Source organism: Vombatus ursinus, unplaced genomic scaffold (assembly GCF_900497805.2).
Source record: "Vombatus ursinus unplaced genomic scaffold, bare-nosed wombat genome assembly UNPS02014805.1, whole genome shotgun sequence".
Taxonomy (NCBI): Eukaryota; Metazoa; Chordata; class Mammalia; order Diprotodontia; family Vombatidae; genus Vombatus; species Vombatus ursinus.
In genome coordinates, this window is record NW_020954583.1 from 10082794 (window position 1) to 10095135 (window position 12342).

The following is a 12342-nucleotide window of genomic DNA, read 5'->3' on the forward strand; positions in this document are numbered from 1 at the left end:
ATTCCTATCTTTCTCAGTCTTTTTTTTAAAATAATAGTAAATCATAAGGCAGTTTCTACACAACTTTTTCTTCCCTAATGCTTTAGGTGATAAAATAAATTTCATTTCACACTAAGAAATAAATGCCCAATGACTTATATGTGTTAATTCAGAAACATCTGTGTTCTTACAGATAAGAGAAAAAAGCTAAGGAGTCTCTCTGTATATCAGTAATATGAAAAGGTTGATTGATGAAATGATATTATTTCTAAAGTGTCATTTTAAATGAAAGTGCACTCCTTAGAAATTATATTTCCCTTTCTCTGCCCCTTTCTCTTCACCTACTAAATTATAAATACTTTTAAGTGTAAAGCTTTCAAATTCTAGCACTGAAACAAAATAAATGCGTCAAGTTTTGGCCAATTATCTAGAAATTATCCAAAACTTGGTCAACTATGACATTTTCTTTATCAGAGCACAATGATTACATCATATTGAACATCAGAATATAAAAACTAGAAACAGTCATAATGCAATAGAAAGAAATTTTGTATCAATAAAATTTATGTAAACTTAAATGCTTCATTTAATAATGTAACTATACCTTTGATTACAAACACACTACTGCTAAATCAGGTCATTTTAGTTTTTGAAATTGGCAAGAACATTTTTTAAAGTTTTTTTTTATGGTATCAGGAACTTTTGTTAAAAGTGAATCGCGGTCATCTAATAGAATTTATGCTTTAAATAGCTTCTAAAATATCTACAACTTGCTTATAAAAAGTCAGCTCTCAAAATTGGCTTCCATTTAAAAATCTAGATTTTGTCCTGATAAAATTTGTATGATGTCACAATTTAGGAAATAAGCAAAAGGAGTTGATTATGAGGTAAAAGAGAAACAAAATCAATATGTACACACATTTAGAATGCACACACATTGTACAGATAATTAGAATTCTGTAAGTGGCAAAGAGCAATGAAGATGATATCAATTTATTCTTGGAGTAATATATATTTTCTTTAGTCATAATTTTATTATCAATTTAATCATATCATATTTTAGGGTTTTTTTTACTAATTTTTATCATTCTAAGTAAGCTTTAATAATTTATTTATGTTTTATTATGTTTTGATGGCAAATCTCTGTATTTCTGTGGTCTCATAACAAAATGTAAAATAAACAATTGGTTCTAAACCTACAATCATGACACAAAAAAGAAAGAGCTATCTCACTTACCCATCAGGTCAGATTGTTCAATCCAAATGTGATATGTAGATATTTAGATGATTTACATTTTCCAGGTTTACTTTTAGCAGTTACTTCTACAGAATGGAAATTAATCCAAGCCAAAGAACTAATGGAAATAAGTTTAAAATTAAGGAATTGAAAGAGAGAGAAGTGTGCCTGTTTTTCCATGTGTTATCTTGACACCTTCAAAAGATTCCTTTTCCACTATTTTACATATATGAAAAAGTGACATGTTGTGTTGTATTTTTCCTGCGTTGTAACTGTGCATATACCATATATGATCCATACAGTAGTAACTTCAGGTGACATGATGCAGCTTAACAGCTAACAGCCAGGTGTTTAGATTTTGTTTGAGTAGGATAGCAAAGTAGATATGCCAATGGCCTACCTAACAGAAATAGTAATAAAACCCTCTTGATAGACTGTATTGAGCCTCATATTTTTCCAGTCCCACCTGCTTTCTGAGGTGAAACTAGGAAGTATTCCAAGTCATCATTGAAGAAATGTGGTATTCAAACTATCTCACTCAGCAAGGATCTCATTTTGAAAGTCTTCCACAAGCCCTGCTGAAGTTGGCTATTGAGTCTGAATGGCTGTTACCATAAACAAGAGGGGAAAGAAAAGAAAGGATCATCTGAGACCAAAGTGAAATATATTAGAATTTCAGTTTTTCAAAATCTCTTTGGGGACAAAGTCAACCACTTGGAGATTTTGTGTAAGGGAAAAATTTTTCCTAGAAAGTCAAATAAAATCCATCTTTTTCGACTGAAGTAATTCCTCTTGTGATTAATGAGAAAACACTTAAGCTATTCACATGCTGAACAGAGGGACAGTACAGGTGTACTATTTAATGCTGCAGGGGCTATTCGCTAAAGTTGTGATACAATTTTTCTGGTTTCACTGGGTTCCTTTATAATTGGCAGAGTGCTTTGCTAAAGAACACTTTGTTAAAGAACTTAAACAGAAAGCCAGTGGATAGCATGAGGAGAGTCAATTTATAACCATTTGTTTTACATTGTGTAGAAATGTGCTGCTAATCACATCACCATTTCCTTCACAAATAGCCTACATTCAATGCTCTTACTATTAATTGCAAAATTGGGCATAGAGAAAAGGTTGGAGAATAAATTTTCCACTCTCATGATAGTGGTACTCTACTGATAGTGCTTAAACAATGTTTAAATTTTCTTTCATAATTTAACCTAAAGATACTTGATTAGTGTTAACAGTTTTTTTTTCTTTTATGACCTCAGAAATTTGCTTGTTGTTTTTACATAAAGGAAGGCCCAAGTGATTAAGCAATTTCAGTGGGTACAGATGAATAAGATTTGCTTTAAAATGTATGTGGATGGGGAGAAAAAGCCACTGAGGGGAGAAAAAGCCACTTAGGGTAACAATGAATAATAGAGTATCCTCATTACATCTACATATCATTTCTCTGAGGAAGAGAATAATAAACATGCTAGAGCAGAGCAATTTCTTCACCAAAATTCAATTAGGCCTAGTAGAATTTTTGAATAAATAGAACTGTTGAAAGTACATTCATGGTTGAGCAACGTGGAATAGTGAGTAAATCAAAGTAAAGAGAATTAGGGTATTCTATTAAATGTACATAACCTTGATGAACAGGCCTCAAACCCTTCCTTTCGGGAGAGGTGAGGGGAGAAATTTACTTGTGGTGTGAATTAGTTGGATAATTGCCTTAATTTTGCTTTTTACAGTATCTGATACTTCTTAGAGTAACAATACTAAACTCTAAAATAACACACTGGTTTTGATTCATGAATGCATGCTGCATTCCTTTGCAAGTGACTGGCAGTTATCATTAGGGAAAGAAGTCTATATGTATTTCCAATATATGAAATAATAGCCCATTATATTCCTACCATGTTTAGTTAATGATAAATACATATGTGTGTATATACCCACTATTGGGTATCCATGTATGTATGTGTATGTAATGTGTGTGTGTGTGTGTGTGTAATAAGTTTGTTATATGGCAAATTAAAAACTAGAAACAAATCATGTGACACTTAGATGGTACAGTGGATAAACTGCTAGACTTGGAGTCAAGAAAACCTGAGTTCAAATCCAGCCTTTACTAGCTATTTACCCTAGACAAATAGTTTAACCTTTACGAGGCTTAACTTCCTCTATGGTAAAACTGGAATGATAATAACATCAAAATCATAAACTTTTAGATAATATATACAAAGTAGAGATGTAAATGAGATAATATAGCTAAAGTGTTTTACAAAGTTCAAAGCTCTATAATGAGCTATTACATATACTATATGCATGTATAAATACATATGAATGTTTGGTGTACCCAGGAATGGAAGTTATCAATGATGTGGGTACTATATATCCCTTCTTAATTATCCTAAAGAGCTATTATATCATTGTATAGAATTCAAAAATGGATTTTGCTTGGTTGTGCATATCTGTTTCAAGAGTTTGTTTTTGTTTTTGTTTTTTTTTTACTTTGTGACATGGAGGTGAGAGGAAAAGGAAATAAATATTAATCAAAAACAAATTTAAAAAATAAATTAAGCATGCATGTTTCAAGAGAAAACTTTTCCATTTTTAAAATTGTCTTTTCTTTTGCATTAATTTTTCTTGTTCTAATCTCCTTGATGTCATTCATTCTACTTCAGGAGTATGATTTGATCTTAAACATTCCTATTTTTCTAATAGGATCAGTTCATGTGAATTATCAAATGTGGATGTCTCAGCTTCTCTTACAGAAAAGTCTTGACATTAAGGAAATTAAAATGTGCCCTAATCATATGATGTTATAACTGTTACCTGCCATTTTAAAGAATTTTCCTTCAGACTCTGTAATATGTATCTCTCCACTTTACCTTCTTATGAATCTCTATATGACTTTTAAAGTTAAGCTGAACATTAAAAATCAGAAAATTTTGCCTAATAAAAATTCCCTGTGTTAAAAAATGCTTAGATTACATCAAGTTTTTATGCACATATATATGTGTGTGCACACATTCATGTAGGCATACATTCATGTACATTAGTGTATTCTCTAGAAAGTTATTATTATATAGAACTTATTTTTACCATGGAATTTTGTAAACCTAGAATTTCAGAATCATAAAACCTGTCTCATTTGTTTCATGGCTTTCTTAGAGGGCATTCTAGTCATTACAGCAGAACTATCTCAACAAGTGAATACCTAACTTTTAAAATCATCTTGGAAATGATATTTGCCATGTTTAGATAGTTTGTTACTCTTATATATCAAGAAAATTTGATTTATTTAAATGAAGTCCATCCTTTAATTATACTTATGCCTCTTCTTTTTAACTCTTTCAAGGTTTTTGTTCATTCCTCTTAAACTGAACACAAACTGAGCTATATTGTACTAAATTTATCCCTGTGCAGAGTTAAATAATCTGAAAAGTTTCCTTTATAGTTTTTAATTGGTTATACATTCCACACTTATACTTATGTTATGTTATATATATAGTTGTCCCCCTACATTACTTACTAATTATACCCTGCCTAGTGTTTGTGCAAATTGTGTTCAATTATCTACTCAATGTTTGTACAATAATGACATAGTTGATTGAGAAATTAAAATTTCAATAATTTTTTGTTTGTAAGAAATCAAATATTTGGGGTTTTTAATTTGTATCTTACTGAATCAAGTGAATCAGTCATTTATTTTTATATACTAAATGCCACATTTTCACTGAACTTCATTTTTTATGATGATTTCCATGACGTAGGGAATAGAGAACCAGTCTTGGAGCTAGGACACCTATGCTCAGGTCCTGTTTCTGACACATACTGTCTATGTGACCATAGGTCACTTTACTTTTCAGTGTTCTAGACAATTCTCTATGACTATAGATTAAGGAGGACATGCTGACTTGTATTGATAAAGGAAGATTCCTTCTTCAGGAGTTATCTATGTAGGTGAAATAACATATAGTTTCTATATTAGTATCTATTTCAACAATTCCTTAAAATGATTATTAGAAAGGATATTTCTAAGATGGATATGGGCCAGCACTACAATAGACTTAATGTCTGAATATTGTTTTAATGAAATGAGAGAAACTGGCTAGATTGAAAAGAAAAAGCTATCAGTAAACACTGAATATACACACTTAATAAAATAGAAATTTTGTTTTGAAAAAAGGGAAGAGTGAATATGTTCTATTAAAAACATCTCTTTTGTTGTTTGATATCTTTCTTGGCTTAACAGTTCCATTACAGATTACTAGTAACATGGAAGTGTGTATTTTTGTGTATGAGAGAGAAATCTGTTCTCATTAGATTCTACTGTTAATTATATGGTCTTTTTCTGGACATTTGTATACTTTGCTTTTCCATTATCTACTCTTTATTTGCCATCCAAATATTTAGTATGATTTTCTTTTCAGTAGTATCTGTTTCTTACTATTTTCCTTTGGGCTATACTCTGGTTTCCCTTGAAATGAAGGATTTGAAGTCTATTTCCCACTGCTTTAAAAAAAAACACTAAAGGACAAAATTTTAACTGGTTTCAAACTGGTTTCTCAAATTACATGTGCAATTTTGTGCACATAGAAACCCATGGTTATGTACATAAGATGATATTTGGACATGCAAATAAGATACTTAAATGTAAATTTTAAACATTTCAAGTGCTGTGTTAGAGTCTGACTTCTAATATTTGACCTGAAGAGTCTGCTTTTCTCTTGATCAATGGGGGTAGGGGAGAATTTTGAATTCCCTTGAAGTAAGCACTGAGATACAATGATATTTTTTGTGAGTTCATTTAAAACCACTCAGTCTATCAAGTTAAGTTGAAAATTTAACAATAATTTTTCATGAAACATTATGAAGGCCATATAGAAGGTCATCTATAAATTCCATCATATCAAGCTTCCCTGCTCTTTGTCAACATTTTGAAATACCACAACCTGAAATCCTCGGGTAAAAATTAAATTGCTCATCAGTATTCAATGCAGGCAAATTCTCAGACAGTTTCACACTGATTTTCAGTTGGATTCCTACTGAGAAATTTGCTGGCTTTACAAAGTAGATGTCCATTTACTGTGGAAAGGCTTAACAAATTGTAGTGCACTGATATAATGGAATATTACCACATTATAAGGAACTACATACATGAAGAATTCAAAGAAGCATAGTAAGAATTGTATGAACTATGTGTATGTGTGTATATATGTGTGCACACACACACACACACACACATATATATATGATGACTACTACAATACATATGGAGAAAAAGACAAGAAGAAAAGAGGAATTAAGGAAGGAAGGAAAGAAGAGAACTGAATGCTTTATAGTTATAATGACTATTCTTAGACCCAAAGAAGAAACAAGAAAATTGCCTCCTTCCTCTCACTAGAGAAATAGGGAACTATGGGTATGGAATATTGCATATATTGGCAGACTCAATGGATGTGTTGGTTAGTTTTGTAAAACTGCTTTTTTAACTCTGTTACAGAAGATGGTTCTCTGAGGAAATACATAGAAAAAAATGCATCTGTGTATGTGTCTCTGTGTTTTTGTGTATCTGTGTCTGTGTACAAAATAAAAATAAATGTGCTGAATTTAGTAGATAGAGATACTCATTGGGAGGCAACTTAGGAAACAATTCCCGATGGAGGGTTTCTGTTTCCTATGCTATTGTTTTAGACTGAAAGAAGTGAAAGAAATGATTATTAATAACCAGTTATGGGGGAGTATCCAGGTTTTATTCCTGTCCTATTTCTTTGTTCAAAGCCTAGATTTTGAAAGACATTATTGACCTCTGCCAAAAATTTACTCCACCTAGACCATCTTGTCTAAGGTGAATTCTTGCCCATTTTGTTCCACTCAAGCAAGTTTGGTTGAAGATATATCTTTTTGCCTAGATTCCCCAAGGCTTGAGGTGGTCTGGGTTCAGAGAGGGTGTCTTTATCCAAGAGTGACATGATGTCATTCTCTCAGCCCCTAAGTGTAGTGAGCCTACTTCTCATTGTAATATTCATTCTTTAATTGTTAACCAATTTCAGTTGATTGCCACCTTCAGGAACACCCACTCTTCCAAGGGCATGTAAACTATGATCCCACCACTATGAGGGGTCTTTTGCATTTCAGACTGCCACTGACCTCTTTTATTAATAAAATGCTAGCATTATTAATAAAATGAAACTATAATATTCAGAAGGAGGAGGGGCAAAATGAGAAGATACAAGGTAAAAGAAACAGTTTATCTGCTAATGCCATTTCTTCCTACTTTTAGTCAATGACATCCCATATCACCCTTTCTTATCATGACTACTCTTAGTCCTGATTATTATAATCCATCCCTGTACCCTGCTATGGTTGTTGTCCCAGACTATTTAGAGAAGGAAAGTGAACAGAACAGCAAGGAAATAACTAATACTGTGGGAACACTGCTAAGATGCCCAATGTCATTCCTTTGATTAGAACTTGATTGATGAATTGGAAAAAATTGTTTCGCAGATGTGTCTAAAAAATATCCACAATGTGGATTTATTTTTCCCATCATGCAGTTTTCAGGTCAATTCGGCAGAATACAAAAAAAATTTATTCAATTCCTGTCATATTGTATGTATCCCTGCACCTCTTTTATAAGGCAGTTCCTAAATCCTGACCTCTCCAAGACTTAAAGCTTAACAGAATACTCACAAGCTCCCCTGGGGTTGGCAACCAACCTTGACACTATACCATTCAACCATAAATATTTTTTTCTTTCCCTTGGTAACACTTAAGAGAGGAAAAGTCCAGGGGTGGAGATAACATGCCCTTCTTACTCTATTTGGATTGATGAGCCAGAAGAACCAGCATATCATGTGAATAACTCATTTGGGAACCACTGAGGTCATTCTCTCATTATGTTACCTTATTCATTATGTTTGACATTTTTGAGGCTGAACATTGTTACAGACTATTAGTTTTTAGCAGTGGTCTGAAGTGATGAAGCTTCCCTTAAGTTTCATCTGCCCAAAATAGAAAAAAAACCATAAAATTTGTATCTGAAGCATTGAAATATTGGCATCTGGTCGTTAAGAAACAGAAGATGAGAGGACTATAAAGTGGTATAGTCAAGTGGAATGTGTAATATAAACAATGTGTCTAGGAGAATATTTTAAATAAGAGAAATTATGTACTGTATGTCATGATTTATTTTGTGTTTAAGATATATCATCTTATTTTATACCAAAGCATCAAGTAGTAAAATGAAAATAAAATATATTTCCAATATGCTTCTGTCAGTCTTGACTGTAACATTCACAATGAAGAATACATGCAATAGATAAATGAAATGGAATACCATAAGGTCTCTTGAAGGTAGAGTATCTCAGTACAAAATCCTTTAAGGAATGCTACCTTATACCTGCTTGTTGAAAAGGACACCTATAAAATCCAGGATTTTTTAAAAAATCATTTTTGGCTCTTTTTAAAAAATTTGATGAACTACATCCTGGTGAAATGAATATAACTTATGTCGCATCAAATCTGTCTCTCCTACTCTCACACTCAGAGGAAACCATCTGATAGTTCATTTGATTCATTTGATAGTTCCAAGATTCAAACCTTCCTTTTCTCTCCCCCAGACTCAGAGCTTCCTGGAACATTGGCATTCTCTACTTGTGATGACAACTAACCTTGACACTATATTGTTCATTCATAGAAGACAATTTCCTTATCATGAATTCTGATTCTTTTACCTATCCATATTATTTCAGCCCATCTTACCACCTCTGGCTTTCCTCTTCTCTATACATAGCCATACCCAAATTCATCCACATAGTAATCAGGTTTAGTGTTTCATTAGCTAATACCAATATTTTTTTGCCCTCTTTATCTTCTACTATTTCTAATTTGTAGGCCCTTATCACTGTGTTACCTTTTCCACCTTATTTTATTACCCCTGACCCAGGGAAGAAAATTACATAAATAATCTGACTTTACCTGTGAAAAATATATTATTTAATCTCATATATGCATTTTTTGGATGTTCTTGCTCTACCCTTATAAATTCCTTATCTCACCCTCCATGCATCTGTTCCCAATTCAGTTCAATTAAATTCAATTCAACAAGGTTTTATTAAGCACTTACTATAAGCCATGCAGTATTCTAAGTTCTGGTGATAATCAAATTCCACCAATTATCTTTCTGAATAATATAATAAACATACATAAAATTCACAATTTTAAGCTAAAGGCTCATGATTTTTATGACGTGCATTATGATAGCATGATGAAAATATATTTTAAAAGCTTTGAAATTAAGAATATAAATATGGGTGTTAGAGCAAGGCAGCCATAAAGTAAGCATTATTTTATGTATAAGATTTTAAAGTTGCTACTGGAAGATATTTCTGCTCCCTAAAATAGCTTCAGTAGTGTTCTGACATAGGGACTAAAATATTACAATTGAAGATTTATTATTCCTTTATCTCTACAAGTTCTTTTTCTAAAAACTGTAAATAACCCTTCAAAGTGCAGCATATTAAATCATTAATACTATTATTGATTTGTTTATTAGTAAGCTATTACTCTCACAAGACACAGACAAAATGAGACAGATGGGAAAGTGAGCTTCTATAGAGGGGAAAAAATTAGGACTGCCCCCAAGATGGAAAATTCCACAATTTCCAGATAGAGAAGCTATTTGAAGGTTGCTACAGCACTGGAACTGGTGAAGCCACAAGGTTATATGAGAAAAGTAGATCTCTAGAGATAATATACTCATAAATAGAAGTGGAATGAAAAAAAATTCATTTGCCTTATTAACTAGTTTCAGATTTCCCATTGTCTCAGATATTAACACAGGCGCAGCCTATTCTTTTTCTTTACACAGATAAACATTAATGAGTTTATGGACTTCAACAATTTGGTGAATAACTACTCCCCAGTCTAAACATATAAAACATGATGGCCAAATCTTATAGTAAGGACAATGACAAAGAGAGGATACAAAGAATAATTGCATGAAAATGGAAGTCATGACCTGAAAACTATTAATCAGATGTTAAAATGGGACCAGGAAGTTGGTTCTATTGCTCTTGTGAAATGCAGGTATTATTCATCTCTAACAAAGCAATAATTGTTAATTTTTCATGTATCAGATAAATAGTGCTAAGGCTATATGGCTAGTAACCAATTTAATATTGATAAGATTTATGTTCATCATATACTTAAGATATGTAAAATTAGGAATAACTCTAAATATTATATATATATATATAGATATAGCAACATTGCAGTTGTTGACAGTAGTAAAATATTCACAGGAATAGAACTTATGCTGAATAGACAGTTTAATCTCCTAATTTATAAACAGATGAAGAACTAATGGCTCACACAGGATAATCTCAAGGTCACACAACTCATAAATATGGAATTAGAGCCCAAGTATTAGACTCCAGATCCAACATACTTGTTTGTATATCATGCTGCTCCTTAAATTTCTAACTCTGAAGTTTTCCTAGAGTCTTATCTAAAATTTTTAAGCTTTTTTTTGTTTCACTATTGACTAGGAATGACAAACATGATCTTTTAAAAAGTGAAACTTCTTTTCAATATAATCAGTGGCCCTTTCATTACATATCTTTAGAGACATTCATTTGTAGAAAACTAGTGGTGGAAAAAAAAACAACTATCTTTTTTGGCAGCTGGGGAGAAATTTTTGCTCATTTGCTAAAATAATAGCTTCAGGAAATATAAAACTGTAAATATCTGTAGGTTTTTTCAGTAACATTTTGGTATGGATATAGAAGTGTGAAGATTCCCGAGGGTGACATCATCAAATTATAACATTGCTTACATTATGCTGTGAAGTTTAAAATATAAAGAAATTAAACAAATATGAATGATGTTTTTACCAGAAAACTAGAGCCCAAAGGAAGCTAACTGGTTGTGAAGTTTGAGAGTAAAATACTTTTTTGGCTGACTCTGCAACTAGAGACCATTAATCTCTATTATGCTTAGAGAAAAGAAAACATTCTGAAAGAGGTTCATCAAGGTTTACCTCAAGATATTTTGTTGTTATCTTAGTTTTGAGAAGATTCCAAAAGAAATGAAAGCAGAATGATGTGACTGAATGAAGTAATTCAATCTCAATTTGCTTACAATTATTATGTGTCTGAAGGCCTATTCCAAGGCTGATTAATAAGATGAAGAACTAATGGCCCACACAGGATAATCTCAAGGTCACACAACTCATAAATATGGAATTAGAGCCCAAGTATTAGACTCCAAATCCAACATACTTGTCTGTATATCATTCTGCTCCTTAAATTTCTAAAATTCTCCTGATTACCAAAGTCTCCCAATGTTCCCTTGAAATTATTACATTTCATTATAAACCAAACTGAATTTTCTTTCATGAAGTAAGCTCCAATGAAACCTTTTATTGAATTACAGCTATTGTGACTCTACTTCCTTTTCTATAAATGGAGAAAGAATAGTAGGATCACCAAAGATTGCTTCAGTCATCCTAGGTCATGGAGTGATTATTCCAGTGCTGTGTTGCTTCTTTAATTTGTGCCTCATTTATGTAGATGAGAGAGAGAAAAGAATCAGTAGTTGTATAATTAGAACATGAAGAATCATTAATATTGGAAAAGTAACATTATTTAATTGTGTCATCAGATCTTTATATATAATGCAGTTTTTCCATTAGTCAAGCAGCTTGACCTAAGAATATAGGCATTCTCCCTTCCATCAAAGAATGATTGGATAAAAAGTCTAGTGGCAGCTGAAATATGTAGGGATGATTTTCCTTCTCATCTCCATGCCCAGTATTTTAAACTTAGCTTAATTTAGTTTGATGTGTCCTGGGCACAAATGAAAAAGAAAAAGCCCAATAAGTCTCAGCAAATCCCTACAAAATCCCAGAACCTAAAAAAAATTAAATTAATTTGCTTAGAGTTTTAGTTTAAAAAAATGGAATACACTCAATGCTTGCCAATATTACTGATCAAATCTTTCTTTGACTAAAAATATTTAGGCATAACAAGTTTAACCAATATTTTACTAGAGGCTATTTTTAATACAACCTTAACTTTCAATTGGTGTCACAGAAGAGATGTAACTTGGATAATCACTATCTAACAGTTTTT